The sequence below is a fragment of the Elgaria multicarinata genome, chromosome 9 (genome assembly GCF_023053635.1).
Source record: "Elgaria multicarinata webbii isolate HBS135686 ecotype San Diego chromosome 9, rElgMul1.1.pri, whole genome shotgun sequence".
Lineage (NCBI taxonomy): Eukaryota > Metazoa > Chordata > Lepidosauria > Squamata > Anguidae > Elgaria > Elgaria multicarinata.
The window spans coordinates 82,812,054-82,829,282 of NC_086179.1; positions in this window are offsets into that span (position 1 = coordinate 82,812,054).

Sequence of the window (17,229 nt, forward strand, 5' to 3'; positions counted from 1 at the left end):
ATTGTGCGTGTAGTTTCCCACAGGCCTAATAGATCCAGAAGTCCTGTTGACATTGAGTTTGGTGCAAGGATGGGGGGATATAAGTGCAAGTCCACTAACCGAACAATTATGTGAATTTCTCAATGGATGCGCCTCAGAATGTGTTGAAGATTTTTAATTCTTTGCAAACCAGTCTACTTTTTCTCCCTCTGCCTTTTTAGGCTGCTTCTTAGAGATTTCACTCTACACAGGGCCCTCCCAGGGCATTAAGCTATCAAGAACTGTTTTCTTCTATTTGTCTTCCAGTGCCTCCTTCTCACATTCTTAGAGCAGATGTTTCTCCTCTCTGACACTGAGATGTTTTCTTGGAAACGTTCAAAGGAGGAACACCAATACTCCAGCCGGTCTAATTAGCGGGGGATAGAGCATCTGGCATCTTCTGGCCATGATTAAACAAAGCACTCCTACAACCAAAATTGCCTTGGCAATCAGCACCTTTGCTGGGGGTTTTCCAAAGAGCAGACCCGAGCGAACTGCTTCTGTGTTAAGGAAATGGCTGCTTGGAAGCTCTTCCCGTTAATACAGGGCAGTATGCAGAGCAAGGCGAAACGCTAATGCAGTACTTCAGTTTTTAAAAGCTTTCTGCTGAGGGAGCCCGAAGCTCTCTTAAAAAATTTAACACAATTCAATAAGTTCATTAATCACTTCCTAAGCTCTAAGTGCGGGAAGGGCTTAGGGACTGTCTTCCCCTTCGTCTTGTTGTTCTCTGGGTGCCTGGGGGAAATAACACTTTTTTCAGACATGAAACGAAATGTTAGCTTCAACCACCTCCTCACCTGTGCTGCCCAGTCCTCTTGTATGTCTGTACACCTAATTTGAATGCTACTAATTGCAACATTTGCTTATGTGCTCACTCTGTCCTGCAAGCAATTACTTTATGTGTAGCCCCACTGGTAGTCTTTGGGTACCTTCAGGAGCATGACCTTTGGTTGTTTCCACACCAGCTCGATAGTCTGGGCTGGTCACAGCTGAGTCCCTGTGCATCCAAATGATGCACAGGGACTCCCAGGGGCAGGGGGGATGGACACAGGTTTTCCCAGGGATAAATAAACCTTGGATCATCCCAAGACCGCGGGAGGTGTGGGTGCTCTTCTCGTCTGGTGCAGTGGTTGCTTGCAAGTAAGCGTGGCCCCAGAAATGGGGAGGAGCCACGCGGCAGGGCTCCATGCCCGTTAGGGGAGGAGGTGGCAGCAATGTTGCCACCCCTGGGATGACAGTGAGGGGGTGGGGGGAAGTTTCAAGGTGGTTGTTTTATAAAGTACTTACGTTTCTGATGGAATGGGGCCTCGATCTTGCGCGACCGGCCCTTCTGCTTCAAAAACCCCAAAAACGGTGTCTGCGCCGTCCCTGGATGTGATGCAGGCATGTGGACTCAGGGGGAGGATATTGCGAGAAGAATATTGCGAGATCCTCCCCCTCCCTCCTGGAAGGCCGGGAGGTGTAGAAAGGGCCTTTGTAACACAATCCCAATATAGGCATGCACGGATATGAGCAAGGATAACTGTTAAAAAATATTGAAGAAAACCTATAGCCTGACAAGAGGATTTGGTGCTAATTTTAAGATCCTATAAAATCTATTCCTTCTCTGGTTATTAACATAATTAGCTTCATCTTGGGCTGCTTAAAATGATGTTACTTATTCAAAACAAACCAAACAAACAAAACACCATAGTTTTCACACTCTGCTTTTAAATATAGAACAATGTCACCAGGAAGAGACTTCTGGGGAGATGGAAGGAGAAGTCCCTGTTGCTCCTTCATGCATTTGAGAAATAAGAAGCTGTTTGTATATATTAGAATCAGGCAATCACCATTGGGTCTAGGGTTGCTATCTGAAAAGGGGAAAAACAAAACAAAACCCTGGTCTGGCCTGTTCTTGTGCCTTTCACAGCAGTTTGATATTCTGATATGAGCAGGTAAAGCTCTTCTTAGCATGGAGATAAGCCTTGTTACTTGCTGGGGTCAGCACATTTTGCTGATCTTGAAGACAGGAGCCTGTAAAAATGTTGGCAGCAGTACCTAAATCAGAACATGGAAATCCACCCCCCCACACTCACTGGGGCTGTTTGGATGACACGCTAAGCCATGGTTAGGCCACTAACTTAGGGTGACCATATGAAAAGGAGGACAGGGCTCCTGTATCTTTAAAAGTTGCATAGAAAAGGAATTTCAGCAGGTGTCATTTACATATATGGAGAACCTGGGGGGAATCCACACGTCGTACTGAGGCCGCTTCCATGCGCCCCCAGTGCGGCCCCAAAGTGATTGTGTAACTTGCCTGGAGAAGAGACGAGGAAGAGGCATCCTTGCCGCTGCTGCCGCTGCCGCCACCCACCTACCTCCGACCCAGCCGGGTCGGAGAGCTCGGTGGAAGAAGGCAAGAAGCTCTCCACTCCACCTTCTTCCGCCGAGCTCTCCATCCCGGCCGGCGAGGAGGGAGGTGGGTGGCGGCGGCAAGGATGCCTCTTCCTCTTCTCTTCTCCAGGCAAGTTACACGATCGTTTTGGGGCCGCACTGGAGGTGCATGGAAGCGCCCTCAGTACTACGTGTAGGGGGGGCGGAGCTTGGCAGCCATGGCGGTGGCAGGTTTCTTCTGAGGCTCTGAGCGGCGTTGCCGGAAAAAGCAATTATCTATTTTTTAATGGGCATAAATCTTTGAGCAAACGACAGGAAATGATTATAAAAGCTATCGGAGCTGGAAAGTGTTGAGAAGAGCCGATGGGATGAGGTGAGCTTGACGGAATGTCTTTATAAACTGCAGAGGCGAAACCGAAAGTAACATGATTGATGTCGCAGTTTGAAAAGAAAGAACTTATGCTTGTTAGACGTTGATCTGATTTACAGCGATCCTCACTTCTCATCCTTTATCTTAAGTTGGAAAGATTGAAATACTGGCTTTGAAGTTGTTTGCTGTAATCTTTGTAAAGTGGAAAGTGGAAGCTGTTTGCGGTGTGCCGAGAAGGGGGGGGTGAAGGGGAAGAAACAGCATTCTGTGAGGGAGATGTGGGATTTTGAGAAACTGTGAATGATTGGATCTGATCCCCTCTAGTGAATGTTGTTGTGAACTGAATATATTTCCTCCCCCTCGGGAAGAAGGTGGTGTGTTTGGCACATAGAAGAGAAGCCAGTAAAAGTTGCTAAGGAAGTGGGGGCTCTAAGATTTATGCCCTACTCAGAAGGGTCCTATGTCCAACATTAAAAAAAAGATTAAGAAGTGGGAAAAGTTGAATATACAAAAAAAGAAACCTTCAAATCATAATTTAACCCACCTCTCCCACCTGGAAGATACAGCCCCTGGAACAGACCAGGAAGACGAAGTTATAGACCCAGTTTCTTTGGATACAGTACCAAATAAAGAAAAGAATATGGCTGAAGGGGGAAAAGCAATGGACAGCAACTTTCCCTCCCTAGCAGAAATTAAGGCAGTTATTGTAGAGAATAATATCATCATTTTTTAAAAAATGGATCTGCAAATGAATGAATTTAGACAACAAATGCGTGTTCTTTCGGATAAGACCGCAGAAAACTCGGATAAGATCAAAGAGATAGAGGCAAAAGCGGAATTGGACCAGAAGAAGCAAGAGGCCTTTGAAAAATCAACAAATATTCAATTTAAGGAATGGGAATTACGTCTGATCGCCTTGGAAGACCAATCTCGTAGATCTTCGATTCGAATAAAGCAGCTGAAGCAGATACAAGGAGAAGATCTTAGAGAAATCATTCTGAACTGGTTCAAAGAGCTGATGCCTGACATACTAATAGATGGATCGGATCTGGACCGAGTCCACCGCGTGGGGGGGCAAAACTACAAAGGGACTAGAGATATTTTGGTGAAATTTGGTAACTATTATAAAAAAGAGCAAATCATGAAAGAATTGAGATCTTTGACCCAGTTACAATATAAAGGCAAAGCAGTGCAAATTTATAATGATCTTTCTCAACATACATTAAATTGGAGACGGAGTATTAAACCAATAACTGGAATGTTAATGCAGAACAAAATTCCATACGCATGGGGTTACCCGGTTTTCTTAAGATTTACATATGGGAGGAGGGAACACAGAGTAACCTCATTGGATCAAGGTAAAGAATTGCTGAAGAGGCTGGGTCTGGATGGGGAAGCAAATGGGGCTGGAGTGGGTGGGGGAGGGAATGAGGCTGGGACATCTGGAGAGTAAGAGAATTGTTAATTATGTTTGGAGATAATTGCAAATAGAAATGCTAATATAGAAACCTGCCGGCCAGGCGCAGCACTGCCTCCCCCCCCTTTAAAGTAGATGGCTGGAGTACTAGACTCACGGGGATATGGGGGGGGATTAGAGTGGGGGGGTGGGGAGGGGGGGAAGGTAGGAGAGGAGGGATTGGGGTAGGAGGGTGGGGGTTTTATGTATGGAGTTTGTTTTTTTATGTAAGCAAGTTTGAACTGCTGAGCACAAGGGATCGGAAGAGATTTCAAAAGGGTGATTATGGATAAAAAGATAAAGGTATCAACACTCAATGTTAAAGGTTTGGGGGCAGTCGTGAAAAGGAAGAGAATAGAACAAATGCTTAATAAAGAGGGATCAGATATTATAATGGTCCAAGAGACACACCAAGGCTCCGAGAATTCGAATATGATAAAATTAAAGTGATTAGCCTATTATGAAAAGTCATTAGGGACATCGAAAAAAAATGGAGTGGCCACTTTGATTTCAAAAAAAAGTGGGTTTATATTAGAAGAAGTAAAAAAGGATGATAAGGGCAGATATCTTATGTTAAAAGGTAAAATTGAGGGAAAGGTCTATACTTTGATTAATGTTTATGCCCCAAATGAGAGGCATAGAGAGTTTTTTATAAAGTTGTTTAAAGAAATAGAAGAATTTAAGGAGGGGTATGTTATATTAGCTGGGGATTTTAATATGGTTATGGATAATAAACGGGACAGGTCAAATCCCACTAATGCTGAAAAGAGGAACAATATGACTATATTGAATAAATTAGTAAAAGAAAATGATTATTTAGATTCGTGGCGTTTACTTAACGGGAATAGGCCTGGATTTTCATACTTTTCCCCAGTTCATCATACATACTCCAGGATAGATTATATATTTGTTTCAAAAGATTTTGCAACGAGGATTTGTAAAATGGAAATGGGGGTAATAAAAGTAACTGATCATGCCTTGTTAAGTCTAGAATTTACAGTTAAGAAAGATTATAAAGAGGCATATAGATGGAAGCTGAATACAAAGCTATTGAAATATAATAAAATAGTAGATAAAATTCGGAAGGAACTGTCGGAGTCATGGGAAATTAATGAAAAAGGAGGAACAGCTGGGTCAGTCATTTGGGACACCATGAAGGCTGTAGCAAGAGGAATCTGTATTAGAGAAACATGTAGTTTAAAAAGACAACAACGTGCAGAACAGGAAAAGTTAGAGATAGAAATTAAAAACTTGGAGGAAAGATATTGGCGAGTTAAAGATAAATATAAATTAGTGGAAATACAAGCTAAGAAGAAACAATTAGAAAATTTAAATATAGAAGAGATTCAAAAGAATTTAATGTATATGAAAAGGGAATATTTTGAAAACAGTGATAAGAACTCGAGGTTGCTTGCCAAGCTCACACAAAAAGAAAAAGGGAGGAATGGGATAGAAACGTTGAAAGATAGCCGAGGGAATTATTGTCATGCAATGAAAGCTAAAATAAAAATTTTTCAGGAATTCTATCAGGAATTGTATAAGGGTAAAGAAATTCAACAAGAAAAGGTGGAGGAGTATATTGGAAGGTTTATAAAGAAGGGAATAAAATTAGAATATAAGGAGTTAATGGAGTCAGTAATAACTCAAAGAGAAGTTGAAGAGGTTATTGATAAGTTAAAAGTTGGTAAATCACCGGGAGCAGATGGTTTGGGTCCAGAATATTATAAGGTCTTCAAAGACTGTTTAGTTCCAAAATTGATGGAACTTTATAATAGGATATTATCAGGAGAGAAGATACCTGAATCATGGGAACATTCAGTGATAATTCTGATCCCAAAACCAGATAAAGATTTGACTAATCCCGATTCTTATAGACCTATTTCTTTAATAAATCAGGATGCTAAAATTTTTACATCTATTATGGCCAAACGGCTAAATAAATTTTTGGCAGAATATATAGGAGCAGATCAATGTGGGTTTGTGGTAGGAAGGCATATGCATAATTTAGTGGGTAGAGTTTTAAATGTAATAAATGTAATAAAAAAAGCAAATATTAAGGCAGGTATTATGGCATTAGATATTTTTAAAGCTTTTGATTGTGTGAGCTGGCAGGCACTAAAGAGTATTATAGATAAATTGGGATTTGGAAATAAATTTAAAAATGTAATAGAACAGCTATATTCCCAAAATACGGCGGTAGTGGTGGTAAATGACGGACTTACTGAAAAGATACGACTAGCCAGAGGAACAAGACAAGGATGTCCGCTCTCGCCGGTCCTGTTTGTAATGGTTATGGAAGTTTTGGCGAAGGCACTAAGGGAGGATGAAGAGTTAGAAGGAATTGGAGAGGTAAGGGAAATAAAGTTAAACATGTTTGCAGATGACACTTTATTGACCATTAAGAATCCATTAAGAAAATTAGAAAGAATTAAATATCAGTTGAGGGAATTTGAGGAAATTACAGGGTTAAAAATAAATTGGTCTAAATCAGAGATGATGTTGTTTAACTATACCAAGAAGGAAGAAAAGGATTGGGAATTTAAGGGAATGGAATTGAAAGTTAAGAATGAGATTAAATATTTGGGAATTAAAATTACAAAAAATTTAGAGAATCTTGAAAAGGAAAATTTAACGAGGTTAAAGAAAGAGGTATTAGAGAAATTGGAGAAATATAAAAGATTAAATTTATCTTGGTTCGGAAGAATAGCCTTAATAAAAATGAAGATATTAGCTAAAATTAATTTTGTATTTAGAATGTTACCTATAAAAATATCAGAAACCGAGATAAAAAGTTGGCAAAATATTATTAATAAATATTGTAATGGAGAAAAGAGAGCAAGAGTGAATAAAAATAATTGGTACCTAAGCCAAAAAAAGGGGGGAATGGGTCTCCCAAACATAAAATTATACTACGTAGCAAATAGATTAAGACATGTTGTAGAAGCAATTATGGGAGTAGGAGATTTATATTGGATGGAAGAAAAAACCATAAATAAGGTAGAGATGAATTTGGAGAATGTTTTTTTTAAAGACGGAGGAAGAAAGTGGGTTGGAAGTATAGATAATCCACTCCTGAGGACTCAATGGGAAATTTGGAGTAAATTTAAAGGGAAGCTGCTTCCGAGCAACTCTCCCTTAGCACCTATAATAATGTTAAAGAATTTCCCAGAGGATCTAAAGGGTAGATTATGTAAAATATTAAAAGAGAAAAATAAAATAAGATTAAAAGATTGGGTAAGAGATATTAAAACAAGAGAGGATATGGAAAATTTGTTAAAGGAGAAGAAGCTATCTTGGCTAGAATATGGTCAATTAGAGCAATGGAATAAAAAGTGGATTAAAGATAATAGAATGTGCAGAAAGATGACGAGGTTTGAAGAATTAGTAGTAAGTAAGGAGGAAGGGAAAGGAGGGAGTATAGTTTCAAAAGGATTAATGAGTGAAATATATAAAATATTGTTAGAGAAGGAGTTTAGAGAGAATACAGAGAAAATGGTTTGGGAATCAGATTTGAAGATACAAATAGGGCGACAGAGCTGGAAGGGACTATGGAAACAAAGAGTGTTGAGAAGTTTATCAGTAAGAATAAAGGAGAATTATTTTAAAATCCTATGGAGGTGGTACCTAACCCCGGTTAGATTGAATAAGATAAGTGATCAACATTCAGCAAATTGTTGGAGAGGTTGTGGGGAAAAAGGAACGTATTTACATATGTGGTGGCAATGCAAATATGTACAAAGATTATGGAAGATGGTGTTCTCAGAAATTGAAGAAATAGTGGGAATGAAAATAGAACAAACACCAAAAATAGCATTGCTGTCACTATTTGAAGATATAAAGTGTGGAAAAGGAACTATAGAGCTGATATCGAATTTGTTGGTTGCAGCACGACTGATGGTAGCTAGGAACTGGAAGGTCCAAGGGGAATATTCTATTGAGGAATGGTACAAAGAAGTATGGGACATAGCCATTAATGATAAACTGACATGTAATATCAAGTGGAGAAAAGGCGTAACTAAAATAAATGAGTTCGAAGGAATTTGGAAACAGTTCCTAGTGTTTGTGTTTACTAAGGGAAGTGGGAAACCACCAGCAGAAGAAACGATTAGATTTTGGACTCAAGAATGATCCCGAGGTGGGGGGTGCACTTTTATGTTAAGAACGAAGATGTTGTAGTATGATAAGGTATATGTAATAGTTTTTGATATTTGTACTCAACAATCATTCAATATGTATGCAGCAGATATTTGATGTTTTTTTTTTCTTATTGTGTTTTGTTTCAGTTATATTTTGGTAATGTTTATCTATGTTTATATAGTGTTGAAAATGAATAAAAATTTAATAATAAAAAAAAGTACTACGTGTAGAATCCCCCCTGGTGAAATTCCCTCTTCATCACAACAGTTAAAGGTGCAGGAGCTATACTAGAGTGTCCAGATTTAAAAGAGGGCAGGGCGCCTGCAGCTTTAACTGTGGTGATGAAGAAGAAATTTCACCAGGTTCTCCATATATGCAAATGCATATGTAAATTCCCTTTTCAATACAACTGTTAAAGATACAGGAGCCCAGTCCTCCTTTTCATAGGGTCACCCTAGCTAACCCTTTTGCAGCAAATGGTTAGTGAGCATGTTTAAATCATCGTTATGTAGCCACCAGGGTTAAGAACGATTTACACGACACACTAAATCATGGTTCACATGACACGCTAAGCCATAATGTTTAGCTCCAAATGCTTCACCACCGTGGCTTAGTGTGTCGCCTGAACAGGGTCACTGTTTGCATGCCCAGAAAAAACTAAAACGAAACATCATTCTGGGGTGAAACAGAGGAAGCGCCAAGCACTTGAAGTGAAGGTCTGAGAATTTTGGCAAGCCCAAACATCCCCGGATCTCCCATCCCTACACTGTGCTGCCCATCCCCCACCTATGACTCCACCCCATTATGGTTGTCTTCTCCAATGAAACATCTCCACTGGGGGTGTACTCTGCTGGCATATCTGGGGTGCATCTTTCATGTCAGCAGTGCCTCTAGCTTTGGCTATTGGGCGGTATAAAAATGCAATCAATCAATCAATGCCAAATGTACTACACCCCATCAGCTGCTGGATCTTCAGTTGAATCCAGATTTATGCTGGATCCACTGTGCTGATGGAGGTGGACTTCCTCTCCTCCCCATTCTCACAGCAGCCCCTCCAGCCTCCTGAAAATGCTACAGTGAGAGCCAGGGAACCATGCTGAATGGAGTGAGCTGAAGTGAATGTGTTGGGGGCAGGGGGGAACTCCAAAATTCAGGTGGAGGGACCTTCTGTGAGTAGAGCTTTTTGTCTAGCAGAAGTTCCCTTCCTCTCTTGGAAGACAGACCCAGGATCCAACCCATGCTTTTGCTAAGATGTGCTCCAAAGCAGGAGAATGTAAATAAGCTGGCAGTTCTCTGTAAGTACACTTTTTTTTTAATGCCTCAAGGACTGGAAAATATATCAGTGCTGCTGCAGTATTGTGCTTTAAACTTTAATACAACTCTGTGCAGGAGAGACGTCATATTCTGAAGGCCTAATCAAACAGCTGGAACTCATGCACTTCAGAGCAAAAGGGTTCCTTCTCCTTCCCTTTTCTCTTAATCCTGCACACGCAACATGGGCTTAATCTACACCAAGCAGGGCACTGCGGTATGAAAGTGGTGTAAAAGCAGTATATAAAAGGCAGGAGCCACACTACTGCTTTATAACAATACTGAAGTGCACTGACAATGATTGAGGCCCATTGACACATGCCAGATACCGCTTTCATAACGTTATATCCTGCTTGGTGTGGCTCCTGCCTTTTATATACCGCTTTCATACCGCTATATCCTGCTTGGTGTAGATTAGGCTTCGGTAATTTCTCTCCCTGTGGCAGACTACAATTTATATAATCACAGATAATGTTCTGTCATTGGATGCATTAACTCTTGAGGAATGTTTAATTACACTGTAGTTAGTGTCCATTAAGGGTTTGGGCTTGATGACCATCATGTGTCTTAAAGATCTCTTCTGTTGTTCTTGAGAGTTTATTCAGGTCTGCTGTAACATCTGCCCTTCTTTAGAATTCCATACCATGCTTTATCTAAAGAAGAGCAAGGCTTTTATGAGCTCATGCCTTGTAGAAGATAAGGAGGGGAAGCATACTGCAAATAACCATAACATTATGAGGGAGGAGCCTTAAGGCCAAACTAGACAAGATGGAGGAAATTCATGATTAGATCTCTGAATGTCCTTTCAAAGCTTAAAAACAGCCAGGGAGATGCTGGGTTTGGGCTAGGGTCACTTGTTACAATGGCACATACTCCCAAGGAAGTGCCCTAGCATTGCTTACACACATATCAGGAGAGGATGCACATTAGCAGGGCTGGATCCAGATTTAGGGCTCATCTACACCAAGCAGGATATTTCACTATGAAAGTGGGATGAAAGTGGTATATAAAAGGCAGGAGCCACACTACTGCTTTAGCGGTATTGAACTGCAGTGACAACTGTTGGGGCCCATTGACACATACCAGATACCGCTTTCATACCACTATATCCTGCTTGCTGTGGCTCCTGCCTTTTTTATACCGCTTTCATAGTGCAATAATTGGCTTAGTGTAGATGAGCCCTTAGACATACTTCGACTAGACCTGTTGAAATCAATGAGGCTTGTTAGTTCTGGCTAACATTGAAATCAATGGAAAATCAATGTTAACCTGACTAACATAATTCATAATTGATTTTGCTAATGCACGTCGTCTCCAGATTTGTGTGTAAGCTTTTCTATGTACATGTGTACAAGGATCTTTTTACCTTGACAGTAGCATGTCTTACTTGATTTGTCACACACACACACACACACAGAGAGAGAGAGAGAGGTTCTGTTCCAAAAGGGCTTGGCTTATTGGTCACCCAAGAATCAAAGTGTACACAATGATCATGTTGGGAATTAGCTTGTTCCACTATGAGCATCATCAGATGAGCATTTTATCCTGTGCTTGCGACTGGCCACTTGCACGTCTTTGTGGGTCATTTCGATGATGCAGTGATCCTGCAGCCCGTCTCCCACTCCATTTCCCTGTTTTCACATCTTGAAATAAGCCACACAAACCCCGACTTTTTAAAAAGAAGTCGGGATTTATCAGGATTTCCTGTCATGTGCAGGAATGTTCTGCTATAAAGGGCGCTGTTCCCATTGTTCAGCAAGGGCTGCACACACCCCTGCGTAATTTGATCTCGTCCCCAATGCGGGGAATGGAGCAACAGTACATGATGGTAGGGAAATGCAATCCCCTCCCCTCTGTCTGATGATCCTGACTATGAACTCTAATAGGGAATTAATCAGTTTACGTACAACAAACAATTATAGGCATACTGGCAGAGAACAAAATGCACACTTAGGAATGTGCAAATCAGCAAAATTCAAGCTCATCAAAGTTCTCCGAATTCCGTCTTGAAGCTTGTTTCAACTCGAGTCTGTATCAGATTGTTGTTTTTTCTTCTTGCATGAAAATCTGTGCTTATTTTCGTGCGTATTTTTCTAAATGTACAAATCCATTGTGTGCATCGTTGAAATGTTTGGACTCTTCTCCCATTGATTAAAGTGTATTTATGCACACTTTCTAAAAATATACATTTCCCATGCATATTTTACAAATATATGCATGCTGTTGTACATATTTTTTTTTATGTCCTCCTTTTCATAGGGTCACCCTACTACTGGGTCAACATCTACAAATCAACATTTTCACTTAATTTTGAAGCTGAGTGGGTAGCCTTGGGTAAGTCACTCTCTCTCGGTGTGATCCACCTCACAGGGCTATTGTGACTATAAAATCAGACAATCTCATATATAACGCCTGGGGTTCCTAGAAAAAAAGCCAGGATGGGATTGGCAAGAAGAACATTTCTTTTATAAGTAAACATGGTGGGAACATTGTCCAAGATTGTCCTTACCTCAGAATACCATAGAGGAATGTCCAAGAGGACTTTTTATTTATTTATTTATTACATTTTTATACCACCCAATAGCCGAAGCTCTCTGGGCGGTTCACAAAAATTAAAATCATCATAAAGCAACCAACAAGTTAAAAATACAAATACAAAATACAATATAAAAAGCACAACCAGGATAAAACCACGCAGCAAAATTGATATAAGGTTAAAATACAGAGTTAAAACAGTATAATTTAAATTTAAGTTAAAATTAAGTGTTAAAATACTGAGTGAATAAAAAGGTCTTCAGCTGGCGACGAAAGCAGTACAGTGTAGGCGCCAGGCAGACCTCTCTGGGGAGCTCATTCCACAACCGGGGTGCCACAGCGGAGAAAGCCCTCCTCCTAGTAGCCACCTGCCTCACTTCCTTTGGCAGGGGCTCACGGAGAAGGGCCCCTGTAGATGATCTTAAGGTCCGGGTAGGTACATATGGGAGGAGGCGTTCCTTCAAATAACCTGTCCCCAAACCGTTTAGGGCTTTAAATGTCAATACCAGCACTTTGAATCGGGCCCGGACCTGGACTGGCAGCCAATGAAGTTGTAAAAGGACTGGCGTAATAACTTTTACACACACTCTTCAGCTTTACTGCCCAAAGACCCACGTACTTTCACATTAACAGGCCTCTGTGACCCAATGTCTTCAGAATTATTATTAGGAGTCTGTTTCTTTGTGGTTTGGGCACTGCAATCAATACTGTAGCTGTGAAAAACATGGTGAACACCCCTGTTCTGACAGCTTGTCAATAATTCTGGCCTCTGGTGCAAAAGGTCCCTAGAAGGGATTCATATCCCATATTTTGGGAAAGAAGATGTAGACTCACCTCAGTAAAGTTTGGGCAAAGTAAATCATAAAAGCATAAACGAGGAATCAAACCCAGGGCAAATGTCAGTTAAAGAAGCATCCTGTACATTTTTAAAAGAACTCAAGTGACCCTAAAAGTGTGGGGCGGACAAATAATTAATGAGTGCTTAAATTGCTAGACAGTAAAACACCTTGCACGTACCCCGGGCCATACACCATGTCAGTTTTCAAATGAAAAGTTAGATGGAATATTTACAAGAAATCAGATGCTGCCACGTTCCCGCCTGCCTTCCGCCTATTTTCTGGAAGGCCTTCAGGGAATGTAAGATAGCAACTGAGAAAGGAGAGATGAAGCTCAGGTTATTCTTATGTAATACTCAAAGGGAATAGCCTTGCTTTCTAAAAGACACCATCTGCCCTGGAGTTTTGAACCTTAAGTGCTTAGAAAGAGTGCACTGATGTGAGCGACCTAGGAAAGAAAGTGTGGAGAAAGATGCAATGGAATATGCATGTGTGTGTGTTTCACCCTATCACATGACAGCCTACGTGACCAACTTTTAGGCGAGTGTTAGCTACTTGAACAGATCGAAAATGCTAGCAGATGCAGAGCTGTGGGCAGGGAAATGCCAAATGGGTTTTGAGAAATCCACCTGGCAAGGGATGGTGCCAGTTTTACTGAGAATATGAGAGCCAAGCAACCCGTTCAGAAAGTTTATGTGGTGCCCCTTCTGGAGGGTGGTGTGTTTGAATTTTCCTCTATGGAAATAACTCCCTGAACACATGTAAGGCAGAAGACTAAATTAGACTCCATCTTCCTGACAGGTATAGGAAATTGGAGACCTGTTCCTGCCATGGATCTAATGAGGGGAGGGGCATCTGGTGAGTTCAGGCATACTTTGCTTCTGCCTTTCACATTTTGAGATTGCAAAGCAAGGGAGTAGAAATGTGAGCACTTGTCATATGAGGAAATGCCGTTTAGATAGGGATAATCTTGTTTGCTGTCATTGTGTCCCCTCTCTGCCACTGTGTTGTGCTGTGTGGAGAATTCTAGGGGTGTGCACTTCACTCTGGAATTATCTGGTAACCGTGAAAATCTGCGGAGCATTCGATCTCCCAGAGCAGAAATTGGCTGCTTCCAAACTCATCGAATACTCTCAGAGCAAAGATGTGCCCAATCGGAGCTTCTAAAGTCTCTGGAATTATCCTGCTCTCTCTGTGTGTGTGCATGTGTGTATGTATCTTCATATTTGGAAGGTGGTGAGTGGGGTGAGGGGTAGTTTTCATATTGACTTCTGTAGCTAGCCAATAGGAATGGCCACAGTGGTGTTCTCCTCCAATCACAGTGGGAAACACTAATTGGTGGCTGCTAAGAGGGAGCGCATTTCTGCTTGGACTCATAGAAGTCAGTCATACACATTTCCACTGGGTGAAAATGGTGCTGAGATGGCTGGTGGTGAGTGAGAAAGCCTCTACACTTGAGGAAACCACAGGCATGTTTTTTTTATTTCAGTGCTTTGATGTGGGGTAAGGGACGGGACTGCCCAATAGATCTGGATGGCACCAGGTTGGAGAAGGCTGGAGTGGGGAATTTTTTTTTAAAAAAAACAACCCTAAAAAAATCAAAGCATAAACCAATCTAATTCAAATTCAGTGGGGATAAAGGACTCCTTACAAGCTATCACTGTGCTAAGTTTTATCCATTTATCTTTAAAATTGAGGGAGCTGTAAGCATTTCTGTTAATACCAGTTACCTAAATACTGGATGGTTTTTCGAGGGTAATTCAATGAGGCGGAGAGAGAAGAGGGGCTCCTAAACTGAGGCAGAGAATCACCTCTATGGAACTCCAGACCAAATTTCAATGTAGGGAAGACCCAGTTTGCACACCCCTAGAAAATGCTTTACCTTTTTATTCCCAACCCCCCTGGCCTCTCACGAGGAGGTTTGGGGCAAATCAAGCCCTTCTAAAAATATGAGGAGAAAAGAATTTTCACCAGTCATTGCAGGGCAAGGGCCTACCAGTTATCATAAATGTACAAGGGGGTTGAGGGATTTTGCTCTTTTAAAACTTTAAAATTTGGTCCCCTTTCTGCTGCTTCTCACCATCTGTCTTCAGAGTGACATGATGAGATGTGATGTTGCATCACTCTCAAGCCACTCCTAAGAAGTGTGGCTGGCAGGAAGTGTGGCTTTCCACACTTCCTGCCAGCCCGGAGTGGCTTAGGAGTGATGTGACATCATGTTCTATTGCATCACTCTCAAGGTTGGGAGGCAGGAAGTGACAAAGAGGCCTGGCACCCTTGTTTTGAAGTAAAAATAAGAACCTCGTATAGTTAAAAAGTCACCTATGCACCCCCCAGTCCACTGTGCAAAGATTCTGTGAATTTTTCTTGCCTCCCCAAAGAAATCAAGAGAATATCGCATGCCTTTTTTTATTAGTTACTCCCTTGAGTGAAAGTATATTTTACATGAGGTAGGAGAGGCTATGCTGCTTCAGGTGTGCGCTTTGTCTCTTTGGTCAATGGCTGATTGTAATGTGATCCAAGAAGAATCCAGAACTGGAGTTAGTCAAAAAATGGTTGTGAGTAGGGAAGGGCGAACCAGAAATGCTCAAGCTCACTGAGATAATCCAAACTGCACTCCTCACTCCTGTTTTCATTTGAAACCTGTTTTGTTTTTTTTGTTTGAACCAGGAAAAGTGCAAACTTCAAATGGGAAAAGTGTCCATTTCTGTACACATTTTTTTTTTTAGAAATGTGTACCCCCCTCCCATTAGTAAAATGTGAAAATGTGTATTTCTTTAAAAAAAAATTGGGTAAAATGTGCAATTTAAAGTACTTATTTGTTTTTGTTTTTTATAAATGCATATTTTTAATGTGATGGCAAGTCTTCTGAGAAAAAGCATTCTTGTTGTGTTTGGATGTGGCGTTTCAAATGGGCAAGTTCTGATGATTTGCAAACCGAAGCAAAGGCCAGATCTACACCAAGCAATGAGAACTGTTGGGGCCCATGACACATGCCATGTATACCGCTTTCATACTGCTTTCATATCCTGCTTAGTGTAGATGTTTCATGGGCCCCAACAGTTGTCAGTTCACTTCAATACCATTATAAAACAGTAGTGTAGATTCTGTCAAAGTTCTGGTACATCCCTAACTGTGAGTTATAGTATAAACATATTTATTTATTTATTTACTGCATTTCTATACTGCCCAATAGGCAAAGCTCTCTGGGCAGTTTACAAAATTAAGACAATTCAAGTATAAAACAACAGTATAAAACCATAATATAAAATATAATATAAAAGCACAACCAAGATAAAAACATCAGCAATGCAAAAATACACATTTAAAATACAAATCTAAAACAGCAAGTTCAAATTAATTTATAGACTGTTAAAATACTGGGAGAATAAAAAGGTCTTCACCTGGTGTCTAAAAGTATATAAAGTAGGTGCCAAGCGAATCTCCTTAGGGAGCTCATTCCACAGCCGGGGTGCCACAGCAGAAAAGGCCCTCCTCCTAGTAGCCACCTGCCTCACCTCCTTTGCTACTTTACCTGGCTTAGCTTATTGTTTGACTAGTGTATGTACCTTCACACAGTTCCCAGAACATGCTATCTCTCCATGAGCAGGCAATTCTGGCATGAGGCAGCACTGCAGAATCATCAACAGTGTGTCTGACCCTACAGTAGCACCATGACATATGGGCAGTGCCATGTAGTTTGGCCTTACTTGTCACTGAAATCCCCTAAATTTCCTAACTCCCTAAATTCTAAGCACAAACATTTTCCAAATGCAGATAATCTGGAACCACAGTGGTCCCCAGCCATGAACATGCAAAAGGATATCTCTGCCCTAATATATCTCTGGCCGAAATGTAAGATGGGTCTCTTTCCTGTGGAGCCTCAGACCCTATTAACACGATTATGGGATGTGTGGGGAGGGGAACTACATTGGAAGCAAAATCATGTTCCCAGGAGACCTTCTGGTTTCAAAACAAGATATATGCTCCCCACATGCCGTGTTTTCAATTTACCATTGTGGTAAATCTGGTGGCAGTGTTGAGGAAGTTGGTGGTGGGGGACGGGACAAAAATGTGGCCTACCTCAAAGGAACAGTGCATCACAATTTCCATCCTAGGTTTTCCCTTCGTGAGCCTTATAGCAGATTTGTGCTCTTTTAGCCTTTCCACCCTAAAATCTCAAATGAACG